Source organism: Heptranchias perlo, chromosome 2, assembly GCF_035084215.1.
Source record: "Heptranchias perlo isolate sHepPer1 chromosome 2, sHepPer1.hap1, whole genome shotgun sequence".
Classification (NCBI taxonomy): domain Eukaryota; kingdom Metazoa; phylum Chordata; class Chondrichthyes; order Hexanchiformes; family Hexanchidae; genus Heptranchias; species Heptranchias perlo.
In genome coordinates this window covers 150,461,886-150,470,534 of record NC_090326.1, presented here as the reverse complement: position 1 = coordinate 150,470,534, position 8,649 = coordinate 150,461,886, and the positions used below count along the sequence as shown (strand labels likewise).

The window sequence follows — 8,649 nt, the reverse complement described above, 5'->3', positions numbered from 1 at the left end:
CATTTAGATTCAATTTATCACTCTAAACTGGAGTCTGAATATACATGTTTTGGTAGTATGGCTCTTTTAATGTTTTGCTAACCCTAAACACCAATATTTTCTGTGCAATTTTGAGTCCATAAGACGTCAAAATAGAGACAAATATTTAGCAGGCCTGGAACATCTTGATGGAGACTCAGTACTGAAAATTTGGATGAAGGGTTATGGATGCGGAGGCTATAGATTAGTGCAGCCTAAGAACAGTGTAAATGAAGTGAGATCGTAACTATAGGTTGGAAGAAATCGGAAGGAGTGAGTTGAGCTTAGGCAGCTGTAACGTACTGTTTTTCTACAGCGGCATCTTATTAATCTTGGTTTTTGTTTTAACTCTTTTTTACTCTTTACTACTTTAGGGCAGTCAAAGGTAAGCTCAACCTTGGCTTTAAACTTTTCTAACAATTGGTTTTATTAACATTAAAATACCACAAATTTTACAGATAGAGATTCATACATAATTAGAAGTACAAGTCAAAACTCAGAACGGCCAATTGTTCTGCTTTGGGAGACTAAGAGGTTAATTCTCCATCGACCTCCTGCGTGGTGTTCTTCTGGTCTGTCTCGTGGACTGTGTTCTCCAGTTTGTCTCATGACTGTGTCTGGTCCGTCTCGTGGACTGTCTTCTCTTACACTTTAGAATGGCTGCTCTTATACCATTCACTCTGCTGGCAAAAAAACATGATGTGGAGATGCCGGTGATGGACTGGGGTTGACAATTGTAAACAATTTTACAACACCAAGTTATAGTCCAGCAATTTTATTTTAAATTCACAAGCTTTCGGAGGCTACCTCCTTCCACATTTACACATCGTTCACCTGAGGAAGGAGGAAGCCTCCGAAAGCTTGTGAATTTAAAATAAAATTGCTGGACTATAACTTGGTGTTGTAAAATTGTAGGCAAAAAAACAAGCTTTTCATTAACTTTCCATTCTCTACCTGCCGTAGTTACACATACTGATGTTATTAAACAGCACCTGGGGCTCGATTTTAAATGTAAATTGCGGATGCATTGGGGGCAGGGGGCGGAGGGAGGCTGCGAAAATTGCAGAAACGCAGAGCGGGTTCGGAAGCCGGCTCCAACCCGCCGACTTCTGAGTTCCCCACGGACGCACCTGTGTGCGCGCAGGCGTCCCGGATCCAGGTAAACAGCCAAATGTACCTCATTGAGGCACTTTACTTGTGACATATTAGGTAGTTAGAATGATTTTTAACTTACCTGGGCGGCTTTCCCACGGCTTCTGATTCATGTCTGGTGAAACCAGGCCTGAAGGGCCAGATCAGGCAAAAAGAAACAAAAGAAATTAAATAAAAAAACCATTGCACGAAGTTGAAACATAAAATCAACCTACCTTTCCACCCTGCTCCAATATCTGATGTCTCCCTCTCCGATCTCCCCCTCTTCACCCCCCCCCATGTCCCCCCGATCTTCCCCTCTCACCCCCCGATCTTCCACTCTCCCCCCCCCTGATCTTCCACTCTCCCCCCCGGATCTTCCCCTCTCCCCCCCGATCTTCCCCCCTCCCCCGATCTTCCACTCTCTCCCCCCGATCTTCCCCTCTCCCCCCCCCGATCTTCCCCTCTCCCCCCCCCTGATCTTCCCCTCTCCCCCCCCCGATCTTCCCCTCTCCCCCCCGATCTTCCCCTCTCCCCCCCCCCGATCTTCCCCTCTCCCCCCCCCGATCTTCCCCTCTCCCCCCCCCTGATCTTCCCCTCTCCCCACCCCGATCTTCCCCTCTCCCCCCCCCGATCTTCCCCTCTCCCCCCCCCCGATCTTCCCTTCTCCCCCCCCACCCCGATCTTCCCCTCTCCCCACCCCGATCTTCCGTTCCAGTGCCAGATGACGTCTCGCTCTCTCTCTTTCTCTCCCCCCACCCCTCGCGTTGCAGCTCCTGTCGGCATCTGTCAATCAGGCTGGCTGCTGGGTGCGAAACCTGGAAAGAACTTTAATCACCATCAATCACGTTGCGATCGTGTCGGCAAAGGTAAGTTTTTTTAATTCGGGTTTGCCACGCGCACCTTCACTGCCCCCCGCCGCTGCCACCATTTCAAAATTAAGCCCCCGGTGTTTATAATGGTTTCCCACAGTCTCTCAAGGCCTCCTTATCTGCAGCTTTCCAGACAGTCTGCATAACACTTTCCGAATTTGGTCAACCTTTCCAACATGCCCTCTTGAACAGCCAGTTTAACAGTTCCTTTAACCAAACTCAGCTCCTTTAGCAGGTAATTAATCCAGGGTTCTAGTCACTCCTTTAATTTCCTTAAAACCAGCATTGAAAAGTCCAAACATCGTTCAGTATGTTGGTTCATTTAACCCTTAATAAACCTCCAAGTGTTTTTGACTTTGTGTTTCAAACTCATTAGTAATACGGGCACAGGACTGCAGCCTTTGTCTATATACTAGAATAAAAATACAGTCCAAACAGGAGGAGTTTTGAAATATTGGGACTATTTTCACTGGAGGAGAGAAGGCTAAAATTTAAGAGATTTTTTAAATTATGAAGCGTTTTGATAGAGTGAATAGGGAATGACTGTTTCATCTGGAGGTGGAATTAGTGACAAGGGGAGTAATTTTGACTCTGTGCGATAATGTAAAATGGGCGGCAGCAAATCGGCAGCCTGCTTTACATCCCTCCCGATTTTTATTTCTTTTGACTTCAATGGAAATAAAACTCGGGAGAGGTGTAAACCAGGCTGCCGATTCCCTATTGATCGTTTTACATTATCACGTAAAGTCAAAATAACCTCCAAGGAGTCACAGAATCATAGAATTATAGAAAGGTTACATCACGGAAGGAGGCCATTCAGCCCATCGAGTCCATGCCATCATCAATTTAAATTGTCACTAAGAGAATGTGGAAAGAGGTTAGAAGATATTTCTTTACACAGAGGGTTTTTGGAGCATGGGATGCTTTGCCAAAGGGAGTAACTGAGGCAGAGACCATTGAATCTTTTAAGGCAAAAATGGATGAATAGTTGAAACAGAGGAAGATACAAGGCTATGGGGAAAAAGATGGTCAATGGGATTAGTTTTGGATTGCTCTAGCAAAGAGCTGGCACAGGCACGATGGGCCAAATAGCCTCCTTCTTTGCTGTAAATCTCTGTAGTTTCCAGCATGAGTGATCACCTTCAAGAAAGGAGGGAGAAAAACAAGGAAACAAAATGACAAGTTTTTGAAGCAGTAATCTTATCCAATGATTATTTATGGCTGTAAAGGCATCTCTCAAACTTTGTCAGGTACTCACAAGAGATTATGCTGTGTCAGTATCAGTCAGCTAATAAAAAGTCTCTGCATTCAATTAAGGAACAAATGCAGTAAGTGCCATAACGGTGTGTTGAGTCATTTACTTTTCCTTTAGCTGTGACGAACCTCCATCAGAATTACCTCTGAAAAGCTACAACCCATCATATAATATCTGACACTTCTACAGGAGAGAAATAAACTACGATATTAGAAATAAAATATTCATTGCTTTTAGAACACTGGACTGGTTAAAAGTTCATTCCATAATCCTTATGGTACAACAAAGCAAATTACCTATTCATTTTTTTTTGTGTTATTGTTCTGAAAACTAATTCTAATTTCCGTTGCCGGCTTGTGATCTGTCTTATCAAGGTGGGAACATAAAGCATTTCAAAAGCCTGTTCCATTTCTATAAGCTGTGAGATTTCTATGCATTGTCGCCCTAATCGTGTGTGACCCCTGATTTTTCAGTAATAGGGCTGAGGTTACTAGTCATGCCATTGTTGCTATGCACTTATAAAAGGAGAGATTTGTCAGATAATGACTCAGACAGACTTTCCACTTCAAATTAAATCAGCTTTTTTTTTTAGATAAAGACATCCTGAGCAGACCTTGAGCTGATAATTTCTTTGTTGTCAGATCATTTGTTGAATCCATTCTGAAAGGCTCTTAAGTGCCACTCTGTCATTGCTGCTCAATACTTCCAGTGTTTTTCAAATGTAATGTGTTAAAAACAAAAGAAAAAGTGCTGGGCAGTATAAATGATTCCAGGGCAATTCAGTTGACTTGTGATTCTCTCATTCTGATGGTCTGGAAATGGAGGAACGGTAGGAAAATCGTGAGGTCTGCAAAATCTATGCCGGTCTAGTAGTGTGACATTCTAACCACAAGTTGGCAAGTTCCAGAGAAAACACTGGCCCCAAAAATCGGTGAAGCCGACTCCACCATCTTCACAACAATGAAGCAGGATTTCCTGGCAAGTTTCACCCCTGACCCCGTGCTAATTCCTGGGGGCGGTATGAGGGTATTAAAGTGGAGCAAAGGATTTTAGAGTTGTGCATGTAAGTAATTGCCGTGAGGGGAACTGGGTACCATAGTTCAAGATGATGAGTTGGAGCCCCGCCCGCCCCCCCCCCCCCCAACTACCCTTAACCAAAGAGCATGGTGAAGGGTTAGTTGTGGGAGTGTTGCTTTAAAAGAGTGTGCTGGTGCCCTTAATGGGCGAGGAAGAAATGGGAGAGATGTGCAGTGTGTTATCTTACCTGCCCGGCTGAGGATGTGAAACCTCTTGTGGCACAGTTCTGCAGTCCTGGGGGTGAGGCAGTTGACAGTCAATGCAAGAACCACCTCCCTCACATGTGATAATTCTGGGTGGCTGGTAATTCCTGGTAGTTCAGCTGCTTACACTGGTTTTACACCAATCCCTGCACCAATTGGGGTATAAACGAGCAGACCCAGGAATCTCATGTGTATCTCCCAAACAGGCCATCAGCGGATGTAACATTTTTTTTAAAGGTGCAACAGCGGTGTAAATCACAATGAGCAAATTCCAGGCCCGACTAAGCATACTTCATCACTCGTAAAAAGTGATGCCTGCAGGAGACCAGAACTTAGGAACCCCTCCTCAAAAAACCTACTCTTGATCCCTCTGTCTTTGCAAACCTCCTCCCCATCTCTAACCTCCCTTTCCTCTCCAAAGTCTTTGTATGTGTTGTCACCTCCCAAATCCATGACTATCTTACCTGCAACTCTATATTTGTACCTCTCCAATCCAGGTTCCGTCTGCCCCTGCCACAGCACTGAACCGGCCCTAATCAAAGTCAGAAATGGCATCCTATGTGACTGTGACCATGGTGCACTATCCCTCCTCAAGCTTCTCGACCTCTCTGCAGTCTTTGATAAGGTTGACCACACCGTCCTTCTCCAACGCCTCTCCTCCATTGTCCAGCTGAATGGGACTGTCCTTGCCTGGTTCCACTCTTATCTCTCCAGTTGTAGCCAGAGAATCTCCTGCAGTTACTTCTCTTTCCAACTCCTCACAGTTACCTCTGGAGTCCCTCAAGGATCCATCCTCGGCCCCCTCCTATTTCTCATCCACGTGCTGCTCCACGATGACATCATTTGAAGGCATGATGTCAGGTTCCACAAGTAAGCTGACAACACCCAACTCTACCTCATCACCACCACCCTCAACCCCTTCACTGCCTCTGTGTTGTCAAACTGCTTGTCTACCATCCAGTCCTGGGTGAGCCTCAATTTCCTCCAATGAAACATTGGAAAGACCAAAGCCATTGTCTTCACAAAATGCCACAAACTCAGTCCCCTCGTCACCGATTCCATCTCTCTCCCTAGCCACTGTCTCAAGCTGAACCAGACTGTTTGCAACTTTGGTGCCCTATTTGACTCGGAGCTGCACTTCTGAACCCATATCCGCTCCATCACAAAGACCGCCTACTTCCACCTTCATAACATCACCCGTCTCCGCCCCTGCCTCAATTTATCTGCTGATGAAACCCTCATCCATGTTATCTCCAGAATCGAATATTCCAATGTGCTCCTGGCCGGCCTCCCATCTTCCACCCTCCACAAACCTGGGCTCATGCAAAACTGTGTTGCCCCTATCCCAATCGGCACCAATTCCCGTTCATCCATCACCCCTGTGACCTATATTGGCTCCTGGTCCACCACTGCCTTAACTCTAAAATTCTCATCCTTGTGTTCAAACCCTCCATGGCCTCGATCCTTCCTATCTCTGTAACCTCCTCCAGCACTTCAACTCTCCAAGAAAATTGCGTTCCTCCAATTCTGGACTTTTATGCAACCCCCAGTCCTTTTGTCCCAACATTGGCGGCCATTGGCGGATAGGCTGTAATCTCCTGAATTCCCTCCCGCTAGCTCTCCACCTCTTAACCACAGTCTCCTCCTTTAAGACTCTCCTTAAAATCTACCACTTCAACCAAGCATTATACATTGCCCTCTTACATTACAATACACTTTGTCTGCTAGTGCAGACACACTGTGCATTAATATTACAGTACACACTACCCTCTTGTGTTACAATACGTACTGTCTGCTAATGCTACTTAACAAACTGTACTTTAATATTACATTATACACTGCTCCCTTGTGTTACATGACACATTGTCTGTTAGTGATATATTTACAAACTGTACATTAATATTACTTTACGCAACACACTTTAATTTATTACATTATACACTGCCATCATTTTTAAAAATTTGTTTATGGGATGTCGGCTTCACTGGCAAGGCGAGTATTTATTGCCCATCCCTAATTGCCATTGAGAAGGTGGTGGTGAGCCGCCTTCTTGAACCGCTGCAGTCCGTGTGGTGATGGTTCTCCCACTGTGCTGTTAGGTAGGAAGTTCCAGGATTTTGACCCAGCGACGATGAAGGAACGGCGATATATTTCCAAGTCGGGATGGTGTGTGACTTGGAGGGGAACGTGCAGGTAATGTTGCTCCCATGTGCCTGCTGCCCTTGTCCTTCTAGGTGGTAGAGGTTGCGGGTTTGGGAGGTGCTGTCGAAGAAGCCTTGGCGAGTTACTGCATTGCATCCTGTAGATGGTACACACTGCAGCCACTGTGTGCCAGTGGTGAAGTGAGTGAATGTTTAGGGTGGAGGAGGGGTGCCAATCAAGCGGGCTGCTTTGTCCTGGATGGTGTCGAGCTTCTTGAGTATTGTTGGAGCTGCACTCATCCAGGCAAGTGGAGAGTATTCCATCACACTCCTGACTTGTGCCTTGTAGATGGTGGAAAGGCTTTGGGGAGTCAGGAGGTGAGTCACTCGCCACAGAATACCCAGCCTCTGACCTGCTTTTGGAGCCATAGTATTTATGTGGCTGGTCCAGTTAAGTTTCTGGTCAATGGTGACATCGAGGATGTTGATGGTGGGGGATTCGGCGATGGTAATGCTGTTGAATGTCAAGGGGAGGTGGTTAGTCTCTCTCTTGTTGGAGATGATGTGGAGATGCCGGTGATGGACTGGGGTGGACAAATGCAAGGAATCTTACAACACCAGGTTATAGTCCAACAAATTTATTTTAAAATCACAAGCTTTCAGAGATTATCCCCTTCGTCAGGTGAGTGAGTGAAAAGGTTCTCAAATCGCATATCTTATACTAGGCTGGGACAGCATCACACCAATCAAAAGGTGTCGTTGTTATTCAAACAGGCCAGTCACGGAGAACAGCACGTCCCAGTACACTGGATATACATTGTGTCAATTACACAGACAGACAGAAAGAAACCCAAATGGCAGAGAGAGAGAGAGAGAGAGAGAGAGAGAGAATATTAAAAACATAACTTTTTTTCCCCCTTTTTGCTGGTGGGGTTACGTGTAGCGTGACATGAACCCAAGATCCCGATTGAGGCCGTCCTCATGGGTGCGGAACTTGGCTATCAACTTCTGCTCGACGATTTTGCGTTGTCGTGTGTCTCGAAGGCCGCCTTGGAGAACGCTTACCCGAAGATCGGTGGCTGAATGTCCTTGACTGCTAAAGTGTTCCCCGACTGGGAGGGAACCCTCCTGTCTGGCGATTGTTGCGCGGTGTCCGTTCATCCGTTGTCGCAGTGTCTGCATGGTCTCGCCAATGTACCATGCTCCGGGGCATCCTTTCCTGCAACGTATGAGGTAGACAACGTTGGCCGAGTCACAGGAGTATGAACCATGTACCTGGTGGGTGGTGTCCTCTCGTGTGATGGTGGCATCCGTGTCGATGATCTGGCATGTCTTGCAGAGGTTGCCGTGGCAGGGTTGTGTGGTGTCGTGGACGCTGTTCTCCTGAAAACTGGGTAACTTGCTGCGAACGATGGTCTGTTTGAGGTTGGGTGGCTGTTTAAAGGCGAGTAGTGGAGGCGTGGGGATGGCCTTAGCGAGGTGTTCGTTGTCATCGATGACATGTTGAAGGCTGCGGAGAACATGGTGTAGTTTCTCCGCTCCGGGGAAGTACTGGACGACAAAGGGTACTTCCCCGGAGCGGAGAAACTACACCATGTTCTCCGCAGCCTTCAACATGTCATCAATGATGACGAACACCTCGCTATGGCTATCCCCACGCCTCCACTACTCGCCTTCAAACAGCCACCCAACCTCAAACAGACCATCGTTCGCAGCAAATTACCCAGTTTTCAGGAGAACAGCGTCCACGACACCACACAACCCTGCCACGGCAACCTCTGCAAGACATGCCAGATCATCGACACGGATACCACCATCACACGAGAGGACACCACCCACCAGGTACATGGTTCATACTCGTGTGACTCGGCCAACGTTGTCTACCTCATACGTTGCAGGAAAGGATGCCCCGGAGCATGGTACATTGGCGAGACCATGCAGACGCTGCGACA

At 46.7% G+C, this 8,649-nt stretch overlaps 1 long non-coding RNA gene across 3 annotated transcripts in view; it reads right to left on the bottom strand.

Annotated features, from left to right (window-relative positions):
- Nucleotides 1–427: 427 nt before the first annotated feature.
- The window catches only part of LOC137334533 (uncharacterized), an 86,680-nt gene continuing 78,458 nt past the window's right edge, over nucleotides 428–8,649 (bottom strand). Inside the window, exons 3-5 of one of the 3 annotated variants that reach the window (XR_010966168.1) lie at nucleotides 4,541–7,211; nucleotides 1,253–1,300; nucleotides 428–701 (exon numbers count right to left, since the gene is read on the bottom strand). This is a non-coding gene — a long non-coding RNA (uncharacterized lncRNA). Of the gene's footprint in view, nucleotides 702–1,252; nucleotides 1,411–4,540; nucleotides 7,212–8,649 lie in introns of those variants that run through there. The other 2 variants (XR_010966169.1, XR_010966167.1) reach the window with 2 other exon arrangements.